This window comes from Lissotriton vulgaris, chromosome 3_1 (genome assembly GCF_964263255.1).
Source record: "Lissotriton vulgaris chromosome 3_1, aLisVul1.2, whole genome shotgun sequence".
Classification (NCBI taxonomy): Eukaryota; Metazoa; Chordata; class Amphibia; order Caudata; family Salamandridae; genus Lissotriton; species Lissotriton vulgaris.
In genome coordinates, this window is record NC_141689.1 from 97,457,866 (window position 1) to 97,483,009 (window position 25,144).

Below are 25,144 nucleotides of genomic sequence, written 5' to 3' on the forward strand. Positions count from 1 at the left end.
AACACCGCTATCGCAGGAATAATTATCGCCATTGTGCTATGCGTTGTTGATGCAGCGCTAGCATGGTGATAATTTCATGCAATAAAAAAACTATCGCTAAGCGCGGCCAGTGATAATTATCTCTGGCCGTTGATAATATGCCCCATGCACTCTCATGTAGTGCTGAATGCAAATGAAAAAAATAGTTCCCTGAATGTGAAAAATAGAAGGATACATGTAAACCAATCAAAAGGACTGTAAATTGGAGCCAGGGGAGGGACAGCACAAGAGAGGAAGACATGCCATTCAATAGGAAACACATGAGAGTGACAATAAAGCCGGCCAATGGTAAGAGCTGGGCAGGCCGTAGACCCACTGTAAGCTAACAACAGGTCTTTTGCAATCAGAAGCTTGCCCTGTTTGGAAAGCAAGACCTAAGGAGATAATATTAATTGAAACATGGGTGTCAAGACATCTTAGTCTTCTTTCTTCTGTAAGTCAAGTGGAAAAACCCTGCAAGCTTGGGACACGAGTACCACCCACGGGCATTATTTAGCACGTGACATCACCGACTGGGCATGAATGACTTCAAAAGATTCACTGCCAGGCACGTGCCTTGGAATGCTACCAGCTGTGAACTTTTGGAGTACTTCTGAGAAGTTATTCCCTGACTGCTTGTCATGTGATTATTTCTGGCATTAAATCTACATTCAACATTACTTTTCTTTTTTACTTGAATTGCTAAGACCTTTTCAGTTGTTACCTTATTGTGTGCAGCTGCACTACTGGTGTAATTGTGCCTCGCACAGGCACCTTTAGAGCAGGTGGTCTGCTAGTGATAAGAAACACCTAGCTCCACCTTCTTGCACCAGGATCAGAGCCTGATAGCACTTTGCCACCAGCTCACACAGAGTGTCAGAGGTATACTCGTTCAGCTGCCAAGTCAGTGCAGTTCCTACAATGTTACCTTCTTTTCCAGAGTGCACACATGCTGTCAGTACAACCTCATGGAGCTATGCTCTGCACATCGTGTCAGCTCCCATGGTGTGTCTGTGGTATTGCGTGTTGTGTATTGTGTTGTGACCAAGCTGTGCTCAGTGTGTAATGTGACACATGTCCACTGGATTCATGAGTGGGCATGACAGACGGTTGGCAGGCAGAGGTGGACTTTGCATTGGTGGGGCACTTGAGGAAGTGTTTGCAGGGGTCGAGGAGGGAGCAGAAAGGAATCTCTGCTCCTGGGGGCTTGAGGTTCGCATGTGATGCGTGGCCGTGGAGTGTGACACTCCGGTGGCGCAAACTACAAAATCATATCTATGAGGTCTCACATGTTGCCAAAACTATACGTTTCCTCAGCGGAAGCACAATTAGGCAAGATAACTTTATTCCTCCTCATTTGTTTCTCTTTCTATGTGTGCTGCGGTATGCCGCACTCATAGAAAGAGGAAAACGCCTCCCAGGATCGCTCTTGTGCAGGAAAGTGCCCCTTCCTGCACAAAAACAATGCTGCCTACTAGACAGGCACCCTTGCACCGTGGTGCAAGGGTGCCTGAGCTACCTTGCTTTGCTCTCATTTATTTGTTTTTGATTCCCCGTGAAATAATATTTTGATCAATTCAATTCAATACCTTTTCAGATATAATTATTTTTCTGTGTGCTTCTTGTATCTTTTTGTTTTTGACATTGAATGTTTTCCTTATTGAAAATAACTGTATTGTTACCCTATGGGTATATTCTAGTTAGATTCTTTAGAACTAACTCTATTGACTGATGCCATCAAATTAATTCAACTCAGTAAACAAACCAAATCCCTTGGAGCTTTTCCCTACTCTGAAATGCTGTTGTAACGGCGCAAGGGGAAAGGACTGGAATGCGCCATATTGAATAAATACGATGGATCCCTGCCCTTTCACTTTGACGTAGGGAAGCATAGCGCGGTGCCTTGCTATCCTGACCTGCGCCAAAACCCCATAAATGCGGCCCCACAGTGTCTTATTGTTTGAGCTGTGAGTTTGTATCAATATTCTGCACGCATGACTAGAGTTTTCTCTTTCTTATGTTACTTCCGGGTTTAGTGAAGGGCGTAGCTATCATAGTGCCGCAGGTGCAGTGGCACCGAGTGTGAAGGTCTATCTGCACCTCAAAGATGCTGCCAATCTATGGTTGGTGACCACATTTCCATTGCTTCAATTGAGGCCCATGGCAGCTTTGCTACACCACTTTTTGTTAGAGGGACGTTTGGTCATTAGAATTCATCCACTGGTCTGTTGATTTTGCTTGCACCCACCACTGCTAATACTGTGGGCAGAGAGTTAGCCCACTTTACCCATTGGCTTTCTTTTCTTTGAGTGACTGCATAAAGCTTGTGCACATTGTTCAAATCCCCTCAGAAATAGTTTCTTTCAATTCAGACACAAAGCTCTTGCAAAGTATTCTTTTCAGTTTCATTTTTATATAGTTTTTTTTTTAATTGCTATTTATTTTGCTTCCACTCAGGCGCCAAGTTAGATAATGATTTATTTCCTGTCTGTTTTTTATGTCTGGTATTAGCCAAGGCCTTTTAATTTTAATAAAATTATACGTATTACATAATTTCTGATGGCTTTCTTCATTCATTGGTCTGTTAGTGAGTCATTTACATTTTAGTTCTGCCCATCACAGCATACAGCATGGGGCACAGGGTTATCCCATTTGCCCATTGACTTACCGCTCAGAAAGGGACATGATTCTAATCTATCAGAACGTGCACGAACCCACAAAGAGTAGTGCCCTCACACAGTTTTACAAAAATGTTTACAAACATTAGCAAATCCAAAATTCGGCAGGCAACGCAGACCTATTAGCTTTGCCAATGCTTGTTGAAGTTACTGTTATAATGTTTGTATGTGACATTGTAGTTACCTGCAATTTGAGTGCTTCAGTGGGTCATGATTTCTTCTCACCTTCATAAAAATTAATAGTAACATGTGCAATAAACCTGAAAGTTCTTTATCATAAAAAATAATACTAACATAGCTATATCAGTGATTTAAAAAAAATGTCATTTAACATTTGTATCACACACATACTGTGACCACATTTATTTGGAAGTCTTTATTCATTTTCTTTATTTTTGAGGTATATGCTTGCTATAATAAATGTTAAAAAATGAATGCCTAGCATAGGTTTTGTAATAGAAGGGCCTGCTTAGACATACTTTGAAATGTTCCCATAGGTGAAATGAAACCATTCCTCCTGGCCTGCACCTGCCTCAAGGTGTTATTGTTTGCCATGAAGCCCTGTCTACCATTGTTAATAATCAGGCTTTGCGTCAAAAAGCCAAGGGCGGTTGCGTGGGAAGGCCCATGTACCGCCACCCAGAGGACGCCCTTTTCTCACAAAGTAGCACAAAGCAGTGCAAAGCGCTATTCGTGTTACTTTTTGGGCAACTTTCTGGTGCAAAATTTTTTTGCACTGCAAAGTAAATAGATAATCAAGACTTTGCACCAGATTGTGTCTTTTTTGTGACTTTGCAGCTGTGCAGATTCTTGACTATTCCGCCTTATTGTGAGCATGCTTTTGGAATGTTGTTTGAGCACAATGCTGAGATTGTGTGTTGTTTGCATGTTTATTTGGGAGCAGTGAGGCCTAATTCATCACATGAAGCCACCACTTGCCAGCCATACCTGAAAGCAGCCTTCTAAAGAACACTCTGCTGACCAGGATCCTAACGCTGCCCGTACGGGAATATAGGACCCTGGGCGTAGCGGGCGTAGCGGGGCTACGCGGAGGTCCACGGAGTTGCAAACAAACTCAGCGAAACTCTGCTATGCCACCCGGCCCCCCCCTACATTATCAATTAAATCTACATTACATACTAGTAGTTAGATTCCGTGGCTGGCAATTTTCTGGTTGGCACAGAGTGTTCCTTAGGTTTTGCTCTAGGACCTAGATGTTCTATAAATGCCCTCTCTAAGTGTTCATTGTTCATTTTGGGTGCCGATGGAATACTGCTGCTGGTAATATCTAAATTAATTATTTCACTGTTTGTGTCTCTGTTGGCATCTACCCTTCGGCTGCCTTGCTGAGCCCTCATGCTAATTTTATCAAGATTTCCACTTAGCTTGTGAACCTCCCTGGCTAAATGATCAACCTTGTCATGGAGTGGCCTAAGCAACTCAATTAATCTCTCAAAGATAACTTCTAAATTTGGTGTGCCATGGGCCACATCGGGGCCTTGTTTATTATTTGTAGTTACTGTATCCCCCCGTAAAGAAGATTTCTTGTCTTTTTTGGCCTTTGCATTTCCCTGGCCTGTTGTTTTCCTTTTGTATCCCTTTATTTGATTGGGGAGACAGGTGAAGGGTGGGGGAAGGGGCCAGGTTAGATAGTCCGGGTGTATTAGAAATGCGGGAGTGCTCTACTTCAATGTTAATCGCGCCGTCAATTAAACCGATTGTATCTGTAGGAGTAACAGCTAGCACAGAAGCATTCATCTGTCTTCAGTCTTCACTAGACAAAATAGGTTCTTCACTTACACTGACCTTGTCTCCAAACATGAGACTAGACCCCTTAGATAGGCGTCTTTCCGTACGATTGATTTCCTCGGATAAGGCGCTAACTGCTTTTACTAAATATGTATATATAGTGGTCGGAGTTTTTTCCATCAGGGGTTTTGCTCATCGCCTTGCCATAGTGGGGGGATAAACAGTACTCAATCTAGCACTACAATATAGTAACTTGGCTTAGAATCCTGAGTAATATAAAATTGGGGGAACAATAATACCATTTACAAGCCCTAACCCAGCAACACAACTTCAGTACTTTATTAGAAGTCCACACCCAGTCCGTTTCAGAATTTAGGGGGGTGGCCCAGCCCGGCCTACTTTGGCCTCTGATGGGCGCGGACGGGCCCGCCCTTGGCCCAGGCTTCGCCAGCGCGCGTCCCGGGCTGCAGGAGGGCCGGGCCGGTCTTAAGGGCCTCTGGCGCCCTACAACCAGGCCACTGGCTCCGCACCTCGCGAGGTCCCCTGGGAGTTGGAGTCCTGGGCCTCGGGGGTGTCCTACCGACTTCGCTCTCCCTCGGTGCGGCAAACGATGGTGACAGAAGTGAAGGCTGGGTCGTCGGTGCACTGCTTCCTCGTGTTAGGGCCCCTACAGGTAAATGCTGGTTGCCGTTCCCCTCACGGCTGACTCTCACTGGTCCGCGTCCTGCGCTGCGGGAGGGCCGGGCCGGTCTTAAGGGCCTCTGGCACCCTACAACCGCATCACTGGCTCCGCGCCTCTCGAGGCCCCCTGGGAGTTGGAGTCCTAGGCCTCGGGGGTGTCCTGGCGACTTCGCTCTCCCTCGGTGCGGCAAACGATGGTGACAGAAGTGAAGGCTGGGTCGTCGGTGCACTGCTGCCTCGTGTTAGGGCCCCTACAGGTAAATGCTGGTTGCCGTTCCCCTCACGGCTGACTCTCATTGGTCCGCTTCCCGCGCTGCTGGAGGGCCGGTCTTAAGGGCCTCTGGCGCCCTACAACCGCATCACTGGCTCCGTGCCTCTCGAGGCCCCCTGGGAGTTGGAGTCCTGGGCCTCGGGGGTGTCCTGGCGACTTCGCTTTCCCTCGGTGCGGCAAACGATAGTGACAGAAGTGAAGGCTGGGTCGTCGGTGCACTGCTTCCTCGTGTTAGGGCCCCCACAGGTAAATGCTGATTGCCGTTCCCCTCACGGCTGACTCTCACTGGTTCGCGTCCTAGTCAAACTTATCAGTGAGTTTGCATGCGTGTAAGAGCCCTAGTCATAAAAGCCACGGAGTTTATACCAGTCCTAATTACGAGCTCTTCTTTACTCTTTTACGAGCGAAACTATTCCACCACCTAAACACTGCACAAAATTAAATGACGTTTGCTCGACTAGTTTTACTGTTACATACTAGTAAATTTAAACCACTTACCTAGCATAAGGCAGGGGCGGCTCTAGGTTCATGGTGGCCCTGGGCAGGAAGCGTAGGTAGGGGCCCCCGGAAGAGGGGGTCTGGGCGGGGCGGAGCGCAGAGGCCAGTGAAGAGGGGGGGTCCGGTTGTTTGGAAGTGGAATAGAGCCAGAGGCCACCAAATCCCTGCCAGGGGCCGCCACACAAATATGTATCCATCCTCAGAGGAATATTATATTAAGGATATATATTGATGTGGTGGCCCCTGGGGTTTGGTGGCCCTGTGCAGGTGCACAGCTTGCACATGCCTAAGGCCGGTCCTGCATAAGGCATCCTCCTCCGCCTCGCAGGAACGGTAATCCTTGATAAAACTGCGCATGCACGCGTGCCAGCGCATGCTCATTTTTTGCAGGAAATTTGCATGCACAGGTGCCCGCTCAGTTTTCTTAAGGATTATCGATACAGCGAGGAAGAGGAGGAGGTCAGCCCGGGGACACCGCATGACAGGTAAGTGGTTTAAATTTACTAGTATGTAATGTAGATTTACTTGATAATATAAGGGCGGTGGAAGCGGGGCTGGCCAACTCCGCTCCGCTGCGGAGTGTGCGAAGATTTGCCTTCTCCCTGTAATGCGGAGGAGGCCAAATCTATGCACACTCCGCGGGCGGAGCGGAGGTCTCCACCCAGGCTTAATATAGGTCCCACTGGAAGAGCATTCCCCCAGGTCATGGACAGTGCAGGCCGAGCCAATATCCCTCGCATTCGGCAGTGCCCATTGTATGTTGTTGCTGTTGCCCTGCACCGCTGCTTCAGAGCCGAGTCTAGGAGCATTTGTTCTGCAAAATGCTATAAGAACATGCAAAGAGGCCCTGATATATATTTTACATAAGTTGTCCCAATGGAACCAGCATCGATCAGCAAGTATTTTGCTATTGCTCGGAAGCTTTTGCGAGATGCCCTCCCACCCTTTCAGACAGCCACTTGACAGTCTTAAGTATGAACTTAGAATGACATTGATTGATATGAATATATATGATAGATAACCTGGTACTATGCACTTCGAAAGAAATGATCTTCTCTAGTCATAGCCACACCTTCGTTATGTCTTTAACAAGCTATGTTTGATTACAAACCTCTGAGCCAGCATGTGGCACTTTAACGATATAGCACCCTCGTCCTACAAGCGGATGCCCCAAGGCGGGCTTCGATTTGACTCACCTGATTAGTTTTGACATCGCGGCACTGTGTACTGTGACTGGTATGCACGTTTACAATGTGCTCTTGCCCCAGCACGTGGCACTTCAGTAAACAACTCTACAACTTGGCTCCTTGTATCTTACAAACATGTGCATGCTTAAAGATTGCTCTTGCACCAGCGCGTGGCACTTTAATGAGCAGCTCTACAACTTGGCTCCTTGTATCTTACAAACATGTGCACGCTTAAAGATTGCTCTTGCACTAGCGCGTGGCACTTTAGTTAGCAGCTCTACAAATCGGCTCCTTGTACCTTGCAAACATATGCATGCTTAAAGATTGCTCTTGCACCGGCGCGTGGCACTTTAATGAGCAGCTCTACAACTTGGCTCCTTGTACCTTGCAAACATATGCATGCTTAAAGATTGCTCTTGCGCCGGCGCGTGGCACTTTAATGAGCAGCTCTACAACTTGGCTCCTTGTATCTTACAAACATGTGCACGCTTAAGGATTGCTCTTGCACCGGCGCGTGGCACTTTAATGAGCAGCTCTACAACTTTGCTACTTGTATCTTACAAACATGTGCAGGCTTAAAGATTGCTCTTGCGCCGGCGCGTGGCACTTTAATGAGCAGCTCTACAACTTGGCTCCTTGTATCTTACAAACATGTGCACGCTTAAAGATTGCTCTTGCGCCGGCGCGTGGCACTTTAATGAGCAGCTCTACAACTTGGCTCCTTGTATCTTACAAACATGTGCACGCTTAAAGATTGGTCTTGCACCGGCGCGTGGCACTTTAATGAGCAGCTCTACAACTTGGCTCCTTGTATCTTACAAACATGCGCACTCTTAAAGATTGCTCTTGCGCCGGCGCGTGGTACTTTCGTGAACAGCTCTACAACTTGGCTCCTTGTATCTTACAAACATGTGCACGCTTAAAGATTGCTCTTGCGCAGGCGCGTGGTACTTTAGTGACCAGCTCTACAACTTGGCTCCTTGTATCTTACAAACATGTGCACGCTTAAAGATTGCTCTTGCGCAGGCGCGTGGTACTTTAGTGAACAGCTCTACAACTTGGCCCCTTGTACCTTGCAAACATATGCATGCTTAAAGTTTGCTCTTGCACTGGCGCGTGGCACTTTAGTGAAAAGCTCTACAACTGGCTCCATATGCACGCTTAAAGATTGCTCTTGCACCGGCGTGTGGTACTTTAGTGTACAGCTCTACAACTTGGCTCCTTGTACCTAGCAAACACATGCACGCTTAAAGATTGCTCTTGCACCAGCGCGTGGTACTTTAGTGAACAGCTCTACAACTTGGTCCTTGTACCTTGCAAACACATGCGTGCTTAAATATTGCTCTTGCACCGGCGCGTGGTACTTTAGTGAACAGCTCTACAACTTGGCTCCTTGTACCTTGCAAACACATGCACGCTTTAAGATTGCTCTTGCTCCGGCACGTGGTACTTTAGTGAACAGCTCTACAACTTGGCTACTTGTACCTTGCAAACACATGCGTGCTTAAAGATTGCTCTCGCACCGGCGCGTGGTACTTTAGTATGGGATGCTGTGAACCCGGTGGCAGTGGGTTCTAGGCTAGCTGCGTGTGTGTCGTGATTGGCGGTCGGCTTTTGGCTGCACAAATTCTATTTTTAAATTGTACCCTCACCTTACTTTTATCCTGTGTTTCTTGCCTGGCCCCCGCTCCCCCAGCCCCAGTCCGACACGGCTGAGTGCCGATTGATCGGAGGGCTGACGGGGTTGTTGGTCGCCATCTTGGGAGCCTTCTCCCAGGTGAGTGCTCTAGTCTCCTGCGCCTCTGACCTACTTAAGCCTCCCCTCATGCGCACGCGCAGCGGATGCTGTGAACCATGTGGCAGTGGGTTCTAGGCTAGCTGCGTGTGTGTCGTGGTTGGCGGTCGGCTTTTGGCTGCACAAATTCTATTTTTAAATTGTACCCTCACCTTATTTTTATCCTGTGTTTCTTGCCTGGCCCCCGATCCCCTAGCCCCAGTCCGACACGGCTGAGTGCCGATTGATCGGAGGGCTGACGGGGTTGTTGGTCGCCATCTTGGGAGCCTTCTCCCAGGTCAGCGCTCTAGTCTCCTGCGCCTCTGACCTACTTAAGCCCCCCCTCATGCGCACGCGCAGGGGATGCTGTGAACCCGGTGGCAGTTGGTTCTAGGCTAGCTGCGTGTGTGTCGTGGTTGGCGGTCAGCTTTTGGCTGGACAAATTCTATTTTTAAATTGTACCCTCGCCTTATTTTTATCCTGTGTTTCTTGCCTGGCCCCCGCTCTCCTAGCCCCGGTCCGACATGGCTGAGTGCCGATTGATTGGAGGGCTGACGGGATTGTTGGTCGCCATCTTGGGAGCCTTCTCTCAGGTCAGCGCTCTAGTTTCCTGCGCCTCTGACCTACTTAAGCCCCCCCTCATGTGCACGTGCAGCGGACGCGCACAGCGGGCGCGCCGGCGGCGCGCTAAAAAGGCAAGCCCGTCTGCGCCCGTCCGCGGCCGGCAGGGGCTAGGGGCAACCCACTATGCCCGTTTTCTTTCTTACTCCGCTGCACAACTCTGTTTTCATCAGGCTCCCTGGCCACTTCAGCCAGCCTCCCTTACACGGGTCACAGAACTTGGCCTGGCCCGAGGAAGGCCCTCATGCACTCTTCCTGCTTCTCTGTCCTTTCTCTCCCCCCCTCTCCTTTCCCAAAATCCTCCCTTCTCTAACCCTACACCTACCACTTCGGTTTACCTTCTGAACACCAGGTCGGCGGTCAAGCATCAGCTTGAACTGTTTAACCTTTTGGATTCTCACAAACCAGACCTCTTGTGCCTGACGGAAACGTGATTTCGCACAGACTCACTACCCAGTATATTAGCAGCTCTTCCCCCCCCTACTTCATCCTCCGTGCCGATCGGCCGGAGGGAAAGACGGGGGTGGGGTCGCCCTGATTGCCCGCACCGGTTTCCATTTCCAGGTACTTCCTTCCCCTCCCATATCAGCGGTCGACTACCTAGTTGTGCGTTCCGCTTCCTTTCAGACCCCCATCACGTGTGTGTTAATTTATCGCCCACCCCAGCCCTGCCCATTTTTTATCCCAGCCATTCAAGACTTACTTGCCACATTGGTAGTCAACAATGCATCTGTTCTGGTCCTAGGGGACTTCAATTTTTGGTCCAATGACCCGGCGGAAGACGCTATGTCTAGAGACTTTACCCAGCTTCTTCTTAGTCTTAATTTTGCTTCTCAGGTTCACACCCCTACTCACTCCCGAGGTCACACTTTCGACCAAATCTGGACCCTCAATATCCCAGTCACCACCCCTATTGTTGCACCCTGTGCGTGGTCCGATCATTTCCTGATTTCTTTTTTCCTGGACCTCAGCTTTGCAAAAAAAACCTTCCTCCCCAAAAACACTTGGGCAGGAACTGGAGCAGAGCAGATGTCCCTTCCCTCTGCGCCTCCCTCTCAGCCACCTGTCCTGATTTAGCAGGTCGTACTTCACCATCTCAAACAGCCACCCTGGACAGATGGCTCTCGAGGGCCTGTGACCAAGCGGCCCCTATGAAGCGTGTTGCAATTGTAGAGCCCATCAGGCTAACAAGTGGTTTACCCCTGACCAAAAAGCAAAAAAACTTGAAGTGCGCCAAGCAGAACGAGCCTGGAGGCTCGCCTATTGTCCTACCCTTAAAATCCGTTATACTTCCACCCTTAACGAATACAAAAGAGACATCCTCCTCGCCAAGACCGAATACTTCTCGGGTAGGATTCTCGCAGCCGAGAGCCAGCCAAAAGAAATCTTTGCTACAGTTCCTGAGCTGGCTTCCTCTGACAGGACATCTTCCAAAACCCCCCCTCCCAGCTTCTTTGCGACTCTCTCAATGATTTTTTCACTGAGAAAGTCGCACTTATCAAGGCCAACATACCCCTCCTTTCCCCTACCTTTTGTGACTCCCAGCCGTCACCTAACAAGTCCAGCCTGACCTACATACCCCCATTGACCAAAGAAACCCTCCTCCCCCTGTTAGCCCGTGTCAAGTCAGGATCCCCTGCTGACCCTTGCCCGGCTCACGTTTTACGTAAGATCTTCTCAGATTGTTATCTGGCCCCCCTTACCCTCCTTAACGACTCCCATAGGCTGGGCACTGTCCCCGCCCCCTATAAAACGGCCACTATTATTCCTATCCAAAAAAAGCCTGGTGCCGATCCCTCTTTCCCTTTAAACTATCGCCCTATCTCCCTCCTCCCCTTCTTGGGTAAGGTCCTTGAGTCCTACGTCACCAAGGTGCTTAGCTCCTTCGTGGAAGACAGCGGCTACCTCCCACCGTGCCAGGCGGGTTTCCGCCCTCGACACTCCACCGAGAAGGTGGTCGTCTCTGTCATAGACGAACTCAGGGAGGGGCTGGACTCCAACACCCCTCAGGCCCTCATTCTTTTAGATCTGTCCGCCGCCTTTGACACGGTTGATCATTCTATTCTTCTCTCCCGTGTCAAGGCGGGGGGCATAGGAGGCCCGGTGCTGGCTTGGCTCAGCTCCTTCTTGAGCGATCGCACCCAGGCCGTCCAGCTTGCCGATTTTTCTGCTTCTCCGTGCAAGGTGCAGTGCGGCGTCCCTCAGGGATCGTCCCTTTCCCCCTTATTGTTTAACCTGTACATTTTCCCCCTTATTTCTGCACTTCAGGAGATGGAGGTCACGGTGTACAACTATGCTGATGACCTCCAGCTCATTTTCAATCTCTCTCATTCCTCAGCTACCGTTCATAATTTTCAATCTGTCATGCTGTTTATCAGGGACTGGATGAACTTTAACCATCTGAAATTAAACCCGGATAAGACAGAGTTAGTCCTTACCGGTGGTAGTCGTAGTCCCTGGTCCCCCACCTTTTGGCCCCCCCTCCCTGGGTTCCCCTCCTTCACCGTCGTCCTCTGTTAAAACACTTGGGATCACTCTAGATCAACACCTCACACTTCATGCCCAGATCAGCTCTGTAGTTTCCTCCTGTTTTTTTACCCTCCTCACCATTCGGAAAATCTCCCGATTTTTTTCTTTTTCTGCTTTAAAATTGATTCTAATGGCGATGGTCTTATCGCGACTGGACTACGGGAACATTGTGTATAACGGCGTTCCCGCCTGTGCCCTTCGACGCCTCCAACTAGTGCAAAATCAGGCTCTCCGCCTGATTCATGGGCTACCCAAATCTTATCACATTAGTCCCATACTCAAATCACTACACTGGCTACCCATTGAAGAACGGGCTCTCTTTAAGCTGGGCTGCACGACCTTTCAGGCTCAAGCGGGGTCCGCCCCCACTTTTATTTCTTCCGTTATCATGGCCTTCCGCCCCTGCAGAGAGCTACGCTCCTCTACCAAGCTCCTTCTCTCTGTACCTCGCTTCAAGAAAAGCAGGTCGGGAGGCCTGACATTTTCTGTCCTTGCCCCCACTTTTTGGAACGCACTCCCCCCGCTATTAGATCTGCTCCTTCCTACATTGAGTTTCGAAGGGCTCTCAAAATGTTCCTTTTCCTACAAGCCTTCCCATCCTAGTCCTATGCGCTACCGCCATTGGTTTTTCAGTATCCCCCCAGCGCCAAGAAACCGCTTGGTATACGCGCGCTTTATAAATTCTTTTAAATTAAAATTTTGTGAACAGCTCTACAACTTAGCTCCTTGTACCTTGCAAACATATGCATGCTTAAAGATTGCTCTTGCTCCGGCGTGTGGCACTTTAGTGAGCAGCTCTACAACTTGGCTCCTTGTACCTTGCAAACATATGCATGCTTAAAGATTGCTCTTGCACCGGCGCGTGGCACTTTAGTGAACAACTCCACAACTTGGCTCCTTGTACCTTGCAAACATATGCATGCTTAAAGATTGCTCTTGCTCCGGCGCATGGTACTTCAGTGAACAACTCTACAACTTGGCTCCTTGTATCTTACAAACATGTGCATGCTTAAAGATTGCTCTTGCACCGGCGCGTGGCCCTTTAGTTAGCAGCTCTACAACTTGGCTCCTTGTACCTTGCAAACACATGCACGCTTAAAGATTGCTCTTGCTCCGGCGCATGGTACTTCAGTTAACAACTCTACAACTTGGCTCCTTGTATCTTACAAACATGTGCATGCTTAAAGATTGCTCTTGCACCGGCGCGTGGCCCTTTAGTTAGCAGCTCTACAACTTGGCTCCTTGTACCTTGCAAACACATGCACGCTTAAAGATTGCTCTTGCACCGGCGCGTGGTACTTTAGTGAACAGCTCTACAACTTGGCTCCTTGTACCTTGCAAACATATGCATGCTTAAAGATTGCTCTTGCACTGGCGCGTGGCACTTTAGTGAAAATCTCTACAACTGGCTTCAGATGCACGCTTAAAGATTGCTCTTGCACCGGCGTGTGGTACTTTAGTGAACAGCTCTATCACTTGGCTCCTTGTACCTTGCAAACATAATCACGCTTCAAGATTGCTCTTGCACCGGCGCGTAGTACTTTAGTGAACAGCTCTACAACTTGGTCCTTGTACCTTGCAAACATATGCATGCTTAAAGATTTCTCTTGCACCGGCGCGTGGCACTTTAGTGAACAACTCCACAACTTGGCACCTTGTACCTTGCAAACATATGCACGCTTAAAGATTGCTCTTGCGCCGGCGCATGGTACTTCAGTGAACAACTCTACAACTTGGCTCCTTGTATCTTACAAACAGGTGCATGCTTAAAGATTGCTTTTGCACCGGCGCGTGGCACTTTAGTGAGCAGCTCTACAACTTGGCTCCTTGTACCTTGCAAACACATGCACGCTTAAATATTGCTCTTGCGCCGGCGCGTGGTACTTTAGTGAACAGCTCTACAACTTGGCTCCTTGTACCTTGCAAACATATGCATGCTTAAAGATTGCTCTTGCACTGGCGCGTCGCACTTTAGTGAAAAGCTCTACAACTGGCTCCATATGCACGCTTAAAGATTGCTCTTGCACCGGCGTGTGGTACTTTAGTGTACAGCTCTACAACTTGGCTTCTTGTGCCTTGCAAACACATGCACGCTTAAAGATTGCTCTTGCACCAGCGCATGGTACTTTAGTGAACAGCTCTACAACTTGGTCCTTGTACCTTGCAAACACATGCGTGCTTAAATATTGCTCTAGCACGGCGCGTGGTACTTTAGTGAACAGCTCTACAACTTGGCTCCTTGTACATTGCAAACACATGCACGCTTAAATATTGCTCTTGCGCCGGCGCATGGTACTTCAGTGAACAACTCTACAACTTGGCTCCTTGTATCTTACAAACATGTGCATGCTTAAAGATTGCTCTTGCACCGGCGCGTGGCACTTTAGTTAGCAGCTCTACAACTTGGCTCCTTGTACCTTGCAAACATATGCATGCTTAAAGATTGCTCTTGCGCCGGCGCGTGGCACTTTAGGGAAAATCTCTACAACTGGCTCCATATGCACGCTTAAAGATTGCTCTTGCACCGGCGTGTGGTACTTTAGTGAACAGCTCTATCACTTGGCTCCTTGTACCTTGCAAACATAATCACGCTTCAAGATTGCTCTTGCACCGGCGCGTAGTACGTTAGTGAACAGCTCTACAACTTGGTCCTTGTACCTTGCAAACATATGCATGCTTAAAGATTGCTCTTGCACCGGCGTGTGGTACTTTAGTGTACAGCTCTACAACTTGGCTTCTTGTGCCTTGCAAACACATGCATGCTTAAAGATTGCTCTTGCACTGGCGCGTGGCACTTTAGGGAAAAGCTCTACAACTGGCTCCATATGCACGCTTAAAGATTGCTCTTGCACCGGCGTGTGGTACTTTAGTGTACAGCTCTACAACTTGGCTTCTTGTGCCTTGCAAACACATGCACGCTTAAAGATTGCTCTTGCACCAGCGCATGGTACTTTAGTGAACAGCTCTACAACTTGGCTCCTTGTACATTGCAAACACATGCACGCTTAAATATTGCTCTTGCGCCGGCGCATGGTACTTCAGTGAACAACTCTACAACTTGGCTCCTTGTATCTTACAAACATGTGCATGCTTAAAGATTGCTCTTGCACCGGCGCGTGGCACTTTAGTGAACAGCTCTACAACTTGGCTCCTTGTACCTTGCAAACATATGCATCAGAATGCTCTTTCCCCGGCGCGAAGTACTTTAGTGAACAGCTCTACAACTTGGCTCCTTGTACCTTGCAAACACATGCGTGCTTAAAGATTGCTCTCGCACCGGCGTGTGATACTTTAGTGAACAGCTCTACTACTTGGCTCCTTGTACCTTGCAAACACATGCACACTTAAAGATTGCTCTTGCACTGGCGCGTGGCGCTTTAGCGAATGGTCCTCAAACATGGCTCTTTCCTCCTAGTAAACAAATGCTCGATATGTGACACTCTGCACTATGCACTTTGAAAGAAAGTCTTGCTCACAATTGTTGTTGGATATGCTTGTAACACTTCAGCGAGCTTGCACTCTTGTCACTTAGGCTGAAATCTGAAGTAATTTGGAAATCCCCTTTCTCTGCTGTTTCTTAAAATGTTAGTGCGATACACTAAGTTTTGTGACTCGTGCAGTTGGTCTTGTGACTCAGGAAGTAGGTCTTCGTCGTGAGAAGTTTGGAGCCACTCGAAAAGCTCTGACCATCTGCCACTTACACTCTAAATATTAAGGCCGCTCTTTAAACCCTACCTGAAATGTTTACTCCCTTGGGCTGTTAATCTTTTGTGATGTTTAATTTTATAACTTGCTAACCCACAGATCTAGCCCTCTTCACTATACACTTTGAAAGACATGCTTGCCTGCAATTGTCGCTGGATCTGCACACGTCACTTTTGTGAGCTTGCACCCGTCACTCATGCCGAAACCTGAAATTATTTTGGACAGGCCGCCCCAGTTGTTTCTTAAAAGGCAGGTGTAATACATTCCGTATTGCGATTCTTGCGACTCAGGAAGTACGTTTTTGTCCTGCTAAATTTTGAGCCACTTGAAAAGCTTTGCCCATTTGGAACTTTCCCCTTTGAACATTATGCCTGCTTCTTAAATCTTATCTGAAATGTTTACTCCCTTGTGTTTTTAATTTTTTGTGATCAATTTTATAACTTGCTGATCAACGGACCTATGCCCTATGTGTTGCCCTTGTTTATTAGAATTATTAGAATCTCAAGGGTCCGGTTTCAGGGCCTCATTTACTTGCCCATTGCGCCGTCGGTGCGTGACTTTTTATAACGCACTGGCTGCACAATCAGCTCGCCCATATTAAGAAGGCCACGTAAAGTGACCCGGCCTGACTTTTCATGACCTTGTAAATATGGGCCCTTTTCATTCTGTGTGAAGGGGGTGCTCCGAGAGTGTTGATGTGGGTCTTCCCACGCAACCTCCATAGAACCGGACGCGTTCCCAGATTTACAAAGTTTTCTACAGCTGGGAATGCGTCAACATCCTATGCTTCCACTGGGGACGCATAGGGGTGGCGCAACGAGGAGAAATACTTTTATTTCTCCTAATTTTTTCCCCCTTTCTATGCTTGGTACATTCTGCAGCACGCATTGGAGGAAAACACCATCACTGATTGTTTTTGTGCAGGAAGGTGTGCCTTCCTGCATAAAAGCAATCTCCCCACGACATGGGGGGATTGTCGCAACTCAGGCACCCCTGCAACATGACACAATGGTACCTGCCCTGCCGAAGGGCAGCCAATTGTGCGCCAGCGCAAGGGAAAGCGCACGAATGTGTTGGGTTGTTCACCCAATGCATCCCTGTGCTTTTAAAATGACGCAGCTCGGCGCAGCAAAATGGCTTGTCATTTTGTAGTAAACGAGGCCATTAGAAGGGTGTTTCATATCAGGGGTGTATTTTATTTCAAAGGTGTTCTCTGGCGCTCTGATGGAATTGTAAAGATTGTAAGTAAACACACAATAAAGCACTACAGACTGACTGCTTCATGGGTTCCCTTGTGCAGTCCTTCTTTCCTCATTACACTCGGCAGATAGGCAAGGGTTGTTCACTGTTGTTCACTATTGATAAAGGTGCCTGAATTCGACCTTTTGCACGCCCCAGAGAGTGCCTCGAAGTCCCTTCACTGGCTGCAGAGCACTGGATGCACAGCTGGCACTAAACCATAATCAATGGAAACTCTTGTCTTTTTGTCTGACTGAGTGAGTGAGTGTCTCTTTTGAGTGAGAGCTTCTGCGGCGCATGGAGTGTGGGCTGGGCTCCCTCAGACTGCAGCGACGGATAGAACACCTGGATGGATGGATGACCCAAGTCAGTGAAACGTATGGATAACGATTTGGCTGAATGTTCATAGCCTCAAATTATAGCTAAGTAACAAACATGAAGAGAAAGCCAGGGAGACTTATGTCTATCCCGTCTCAATAAAAAAAGAAATAGCTTCATGATGTTATTAGTTATCAGTGGAGAAGTGTGGCTCAGGGGTTAGAGGCGGCAGACCCGGAAGCTGAGATCGGCCCTGGACAAGGGTTCAATTCCCCGCCTCGGCGGGTCTTGGGCTCAAAAATTCCACAGACTCGATAATTCTCTCTCCGGTGCCTTCTCAACTCACGGGTTCACACTCTGCGACTCTGGGCAATAGCTTGCTTAATATCCACAACGGCCCCTCGCGGCGGGATGCCTGGCTTTCACCTTGTGGATACCCTGCCGGGGTTATCTCACAGGGGAATACCAGGACGGGTTCCCTAAGCAAGCGCCGGGAAACCCTTTGTGGGTAGCTGTGCGCTATATAAGCTCAAATACATTTACATTTACATTAGTCAGGCCTCAGATCTGCAGAGGATCACAAGGCTTCATGACGTGATGGCGTCAGGCCCCAGATCTGCAGAGGATCCCAAGGCTTCATGACGGGGTGGGGTCAGGACCCAGATCTGCAGAGGATCACAAGGTGCAATGACGGGTGGCGTCAGGCCCCAGATCTGCAGAGGATCACAAGGCTCCAGGATGGGGTGGCGTCAGGCCCCAGATCTGCAGAGGATCACAAGCCTCTAGGATGGGGTGGAGTCAGGCCCCAGATCTGCAGAGGATCACAAGGCTCCAGGATGGGGTGGCGTCAGGCCCCAGATCTGCAGAGGATCACAAGGCTTCATGACGGGGTGGCGTCAGGCCCCAGATCTGCAGAGGATCACAAGGCTCCAGGATGGGGAGGCGTCAGGCCCCAGATCTGCAGAGGATCACAAGGCTCCAGGATACAATGGCGTCAGGGCCCACATCTGCAGAGGATCACAAAGCTTCATGACGGGGTGGCGTCAGGCCTCAGATCTGCAGAGGATCACTAGGCTTCATGACGTGGTGGCGTCAGGCCCCAGATCTGCAGAGGATCACAAGGCTTCATGACGTGATGGCATCAGGCCCCAGATCTGCAGAGGATCCCAAGGCTTCATGACGTGGTGGCGTCAGGCCCCAGATCTGCAGAGGATCACAAGGCTCCAGGATGGGGTGGCGTCAGGCCACAGATCTGCAGAGGATCACAAAGCTTCATGACGGGGTGGCGTCAGGCCCCAGATCTGCAGAGGATCACAAGGCTTCATGTCGGGGTGGCTTCAGGCCCCAGATCTGCAGAGGATCACAAGGCTTCATGACGGGGTGGCGTCAGGCCCCAGATCTGCAGAGGATCACAAGGCTTCATGACGGGGTGGCGTCAGGCCCCAGATCTGCAGAGGATCACAAGGCTCCAGGATGAGGTGGCGTCAGGCACCAGATCTGCAGAGGATCACAAGGCTCCAGGATGAGGTGGCGTCAGGCCCCAGATCTGCAGAGGATCACAATGCTTCATGACGTGGTGCCGTCAGGCCCCCGATCTGCAGAGGATCACAAGGCTCCAAGATGGGGTGGCATCAGGCCCCAGATCTGCAGAGGATCACAAGGTTCCATGACGGGTGGCGTCAGGCCCCAGTTCTGCAGAGGATCACAAGGTTCCATGACGGGTGGCGTCAGTCCCCAGATCTGCAGAGGATCACAAGGCTCCTGGATGGGGTGGCATCAGGCCCCAGATCTGCAGAGGATTACAAGGCTTCATGACGGGTTGGCGTCAGGCCTCAGATCTGCAGAGGATCACAAGCCTCCAGGATGGGGTGGCATCAGGCCCCAGATCTGCAGAGGATTACAAGGCTTCATGACGGGTTGGCGTCAGGCCTCAGATCTGCAGAGGATCACAAGGCTTCATGACAGGGTGACGTCAGGCCCCAGATCTGCAGAGGATCACAAGGCTTCATGACGTGGTGGCGTCAGGCCCCAGATCTGCAGATGATCACAAGGCTTCATGACGTGGTGGCGTCAGGCCCCAGATCTGCAGAGGATCACAAGGCTTCATGACGGGGTGGCGTCAGGCCCCAGATCTGCAGAGGATCACAAGGCTCCAGGATGAGGTGGCGTCAGGCACCAGATCTGCAGAGGATCACAAGGCTCCAGGATGAGGTGGCGTCAGGCCCCAGATCTGCAGACAATCAAAAGGCTCCAGGATGGGGTGGTGTCAGGCCCCAGATCTGCAGAGGATCACGAGGCTCAAGGATGGGGTGACGTCAGGCACCAGATCTTCAGAGGATCACAAGGCTCAAGGATGGGGTGGCGTCAGGCCCCAGATCTGCAGAGGATCACAAGGCTTCATGACGGAGTGGCGTCAGGCCCCAGATCTGCAGAGGATCACAAGGCTTCATGACGGGGTGGCGTCAGGCCCCAGATCTGCAGAGGATCACAAGGCTCCAGGATGGCTTGGCGTCAGGCCCCAGATCTGCAGAGGATCACAAGGCTCCAGGATGGGGTGGCATCAGGCCCCAGATCTGCAGAGGAACACAAGGCTCCATGACGTGGTGGCGTCAGGCCCTAGATCTGCAGAGGATCACAAGGCTCCAGGATGGGGTGTCGTCAGGCCCCAGATCTGCAGAGGATCACATGGCTCCAGGACGTGGTGGCGTCAGTCCCTAGATCTGCAGAGGATCACAAGGCTCCTGGATGGGGTGGCATCAGGCCCCAGATCTGCAGAGGATCACAAGGCTCCAGGATGGGGTGCTGCCAGGTCCCAGATCTGCAGAGGATAACAAGGCTCCAGGATGGGGTGGCGTCAGGCCCCAGATCTGCAGAGGAACACAAGGCTCCATGACGTGGTGGCGTCAGGCCCTAGATCTGCAGAGGATCACAAGGCTCCAGGATGGGGTGTCGTCAGGCCCCAGATCTGCAGAGGATCACATGGCTCCAGGACGTGGTGGCGTCAGTCCCTAGATCTGCAGAGGATCACAAGGCTCCTGGATGGGGTGGCATCAGGCCCCAGATCTGCAGAGGATCACAAGGCTCCAGGATGGGGTGCTGCCAGGTCCCAGCTCTGCAGAGGATCACAAGGCTCCAGGAATGGGGTGGTGCCAGGTCCCAGATCTGCAGAGGATCACAAGGCTCCAGGATTGGGTGGTGTCAGGCCCCAGATCTGCAGAGGATCACAAGGCTCCAGAATGGGGTAGTGTCAGGTCCCAGCTCTGCAGAGGATCACAAGGCTCCAGGAATGGGGTGGTGCCAGGTCCCAGATCTGCAGAGGATCACAAGGCTCCAGGATTGGGTGGTGTCAGGCCCCAGATCTGCAGAGGATCACAAGGTTCCATGTTAGAATAACACAGGTTCCAGATCTACATAAGATGACAAGGTTCCATGACTGGAGAAGGTCAGGCTCTATATCTACAGAGGACCACAAGGTTCCATGACTGGATGACGACAGAGGACCTCCAGGACCCACGATGGGATGACATCAGAGGACCACAAGGTTCCATGACGGGATGCCATCACAGGACCGCATGGACCAACGATGGGATGACAATAGAGGACCACAAGGACCAAGGATGGGATGTCGTCGGATTCTAGGTCTATAGAAGATCACAAGGCTCCATGATGGGATGACGTCAGATCGACAGAGGACCACACGGTTCCATGATGGGATGACGTCAGATCGATAGAGGACCGCAAGGTTCCATGATGGGATGAAGTCAGATCGACAGAGGACCACAAGACCCCCTGGCGGGATAACGTCAGAGGACGGCCAGGACCCGGGATGGTTTGACGTCAGAGGTCCTCAAGGGCCCCTGGCGGGACGCCGTCAGCCTCCCTCTCTGCTCGGCCCTGCGGCCGCCGCTCCCTAAGATGCCTTTTAGGCCGCGCCTGTTCCGGGCAGAGCGCGGCCAGAGACGGCTGTAATTGCATTAGACGGCTCCTCGCTCCGCAGCCGCGGAGAGGGCCCCGAGCTCAGGAGGCCGCTTACGGTAACTGCCGCGCTCATTTCCCGGCCTCATTTACGAGGAAACGCTGCGATGTGCTTCAATAATTAATGTCGGGCCCATCACCGCACTCGGAGTCACCGGGCAGCCGGAGAGCGCAGATGCTGTTACTCCAGATGTATCTGCGATCCGAGCTCTCTGCCCCCTGTCTCCACCCTCTCCTGGTGTTGTATCTGTGATGAGAGCTCCCTGCATCCCTGGCCTCCATTCTCCCCTGTTCCTTCCGTGATGCGAGATACCTGCATCCCAGGCCTCCATCCTCCCCTGGTCCTTCCGTGATGTGAGCTCTCTCCATCCCTGGCCTCCATCCTCCCCCGGTCCCTTCCTTCCGTGATGTGAGCTCCCTGCATCCCTGGCCTCCATCCTCCCCTGGTCCTTCCATGATGCGAGCTCTCTGCATCCCTGGCCTCCATCCTCCCCTGGTCCTTCCGTGATACGAGCTCTCTGCATCCTTGGCCTCCATCCTCCCCCGGTCCCTTCCTTGATGCGAGCTCTCTGCATCCCAGGCCTCCATCCTTCCCCGGTCCCTTCCTTCCGTGATCCAAGCTCTCTCCATCCCTGGCCTCCATCCTCCCCCGGTCCCTTCCTTCCTTGATGCGAGATCTCTGCATCCCTGGCCTCCCTCCTCCCCGGGTCCCTTCCTTCCGTGATGCGAGCTCCCTGCATCCCAGGCCTCCATCCTCCCCGGGTCCCTTCCTTCCGTGATGCGAGCTCCCTGCATCCCTGGCCTCCATCCTCCCCCGGTCCCTTCCTTGATGCGAGCTCACTGCATCCCTGGCCTCCATCCTCCCCCGGTCCCTTCCTTCCTTGATGCAAGCTCTCTGCATCCCTGGCCTCCATCCTCCCCGGGTCCCTTCCTTCCGTGATGAGAGCTCCCTGCATCCCTGGCCTCCATCCTCCCCCGGTCCCTTCCTTCCTTGATGCGAGCTCACTGCATCCCTGGCCTCCATCCTCCCCGGGTCCCTTCCTTCCGTGATGCGAGCTCCCTGCATCCCTGGCCTCCATCCTCCCCCGGTCCCTTCCTTCCGTGATGCGAGCTCTCTCCATCCCTGGCCTCCATCATCCCCCGGTCCCTTCCTTCCGTGATGCGAGCTCTCTCCATCCCTGGCCTCCATCCTCCCCTGGTCCTTGCGTGATGCGAGCTCCCTGCATCCCTGGCCTCTATCCTCCCCTGGTCCCTTCCTTCCGTGATGCGAGCTCTCTGCATCCCTGGCCTCCATCCTCCCCGGGTCTCTTCCTTCCGTGATGCGAGCTCCCTGCATACCAGGCCTCCATCCTCCCCTGGTCCTTCCGTGATGCGAGCTCTCTGTATCCCTGGCCTCCATCCTCCCCCGGTCCCTTCCTTCCTTGATGCGAGCTCTCTGCATCCCTGGCCTCCATCCTCCCCGGGTCCCTTCCTTCCGTGATGCGAGCTCCCTGCATCCCTGGCCTCCATCCTCCCCCGGTCCCTTCCTTGATGCGAGCTCACTGCATCCCTGGCCTCCATCCTCCCCGGTCCCTTCCTTCCTTGATGCGAGCTCACTGCATCCCTGGCCTCCATCCTCCCCGGGTCCCTTCCTTCCGTGATGCGAGCTCCCTGCATCCCAGGCCTCCATCCTCCCCGGGTCCCTTCCTTCCGTGATGCAAGCTCCCTGCATCCCTGGCCTCCATCCTCCCCCGGTCCCTTCCTTGATGCGAGCTCTCTGCATCCCTGGCCTCCATCCTCCCCGGGTCCCTTCCTTCCGTGATGCGAGCTCCCTGCATCCCAGGCCTCCATCCTCCCTGGGTCCCTTCCTTCCGTGATGCGAGCTCCCTGCATCCCTGGCCTCCATCCTCCCCCGGTCCCTTCCTTGATGCGAGCTCTCTGCATCCCTGGCCTCCATCCTCCCCTGGTCCTTCCGTGATGCGAGCACTCTGCATCCCTGGCCTCCATCCTCCCCCGGTCCCTTCCTTCCGTGATCCAAGCTCTCTCCATCCCTGGCCTCCATCCTCCCCCGGTCCCTTCCTTCCGTGATGCGAGCTCTCTCCATCCTTGGCCTCCATCCTCCCCCGGTCCCTTCGTTCCTTGATGCGAGCTCTCTGCATCCCTGGCCTCCATCCTCCCCGGGTCCCTTCCTTCCGTGATGCGAGCTCTCTCCATCCTTGGCCTCCATCCTCCCCCGGTCCCTTCGTTCCTTGATACGAGCTCCCTGCATCCCTGGCCTCCATCCTCCCCGGGTCCCTTCCTTCCGTGATGCGAGCTCTCTCCATCCCTGGCCTCCATCCTCCCCCGGTCCCTTCCTTGATGCCAGCTCTCTGCATCCCTGGCCTCCATCATCCCCCGGTCCCTTCCTTCCGTGATGCGAGCTCTCTCCATCCCTGGCCTCCATCCTCCCCTGGTCCTTGCGTGATGCGAGCTCCCTGCATCCCTGGCCTCTATCCTCCCCTGGTCCCTTCCTTCCGTGATGCGAGCTCTCTGCATCCCTGGCCTCCATCCTCCCCGGGTCTCTTCCTTCCGTGATGCGAGCTCCCTGCATCCCAGACCTCCATCCTCCCCTGGTCCTTCCGGGATGCGAGCTCTCTGCATCCCTGGCCTCCATCCTCCCCTGGTCCTTCCGTGATGCGAGCTCTCTCCATCCCTGGCCTCCATCCTCCCCCGGTCCCTTCCTTCCGTGATGCGAGCTCCCTGCATCCCTGGCCTCCATCCTCCCCTGGTCCTTCCGTGATGCGAGCTCTCTCCATCCCTGGCCTCCATCCTCCCCTGGTCCTTCCTTCCGTGATGCGAGCTCTCTGTATCCCTGGCCTCCATCCTCCCCTGGTCCTTCCTTCCGTGATGCGAGCTCTCTGCATCCCTGGCCTCCATCCTCCCCTGGTCCTTCCGTGATGCGAGCTCTCTCCATCCCTGGCCTCCATCCTCCCCCGGTCCCTTCCTTCCGTGATGCGAGCTCTCTGCATCCCTGGCCTCCATCCTCCCCTGGTCCTTCCGTGATGCGAGCGCTCTCCATCCCTGGCCTCCATCCTCCCCCGGTCCCTTCCTTCCGTGATGCGAGCTCTCTGCATCCCTGGCCTCCATCCTCCCGTGGCCTCTTCCTTCCGTGATGCGAGCTCTCTGCATCCCTGGCCTCCATCCTCCCCTGGTCCTTCCGTGATGCGAGCTCCCTGCATCCCAGGCCTCCATCCTCCCCTGGTCCTTCCGTGATGCGAGCTCTCTGCATCCCTGGCCTCCATCCTCCCCTGGTCCTTCCATGATGCGAGATCCCTGCATCCCTGGCCTCCATCTTCCCCTGGTCCTTCCGTGATGCGTGCTCTCTGCATCCCTAGCCTCCATCCTCCCCTGGTCCTTCCGTGATGCGAGCTCTCTGCATCCCTGGCCTCCATCCTCCCCTGGTCCTTCCGTGATGCGAGCTCTCTGCATCCCTGGCCTCCATCCTCCCCAGGTCCTTCCGTGATGCGAGCTCTCTGCATCCCTGGCCTCCATCCTCCCCTGGTCCTTCCATGATGCGAGATCCCTGCATCCCTGGCCTCCATCCTCCCCTGGTCCTTCCGTGATGCGTGCTCTCTGCATCCCTAGCCTCCATCCTCCCCAGGTCCTTCCGTGATGCGAGCTCTCTGCATCCCTGGCCTCCATCCTCCCCTAGTCCTTCCATGATGCGAGCTCTTTGCATCCCTGGCCTCCATCCTCCCCTGGTCCCTTCCTTCCGTGATGCGAGCTCCCTGCATCCTTGGCCTCCATTCTCCCCGGGTCCCATCCTTCCGTGATGCGAGCTCCCTGCATCCCTGGCCTCCATTCTCCCCGGGTCCTTCCGTGATGCGTGCTCTCTGCATCCCTGGCCTCCATCCTCCCCTGTTCCTTCCGTGATGCGAGCTCC

General features: G+C 52.2%; 1 protein-coding gene across 3 annotated transcripts in view; it reads left to right on the forward strand.

The window, feature by feature from the left end:
- LOC147726023 (transcription factor COE3-like) overlaps positions 1 to 25,144 on the forward strand; it is a 521,578-nt gene that overhangs the window by 68,699 nt on the left and 427,735 nt on the right. The window lies entirely within an intron of this gene.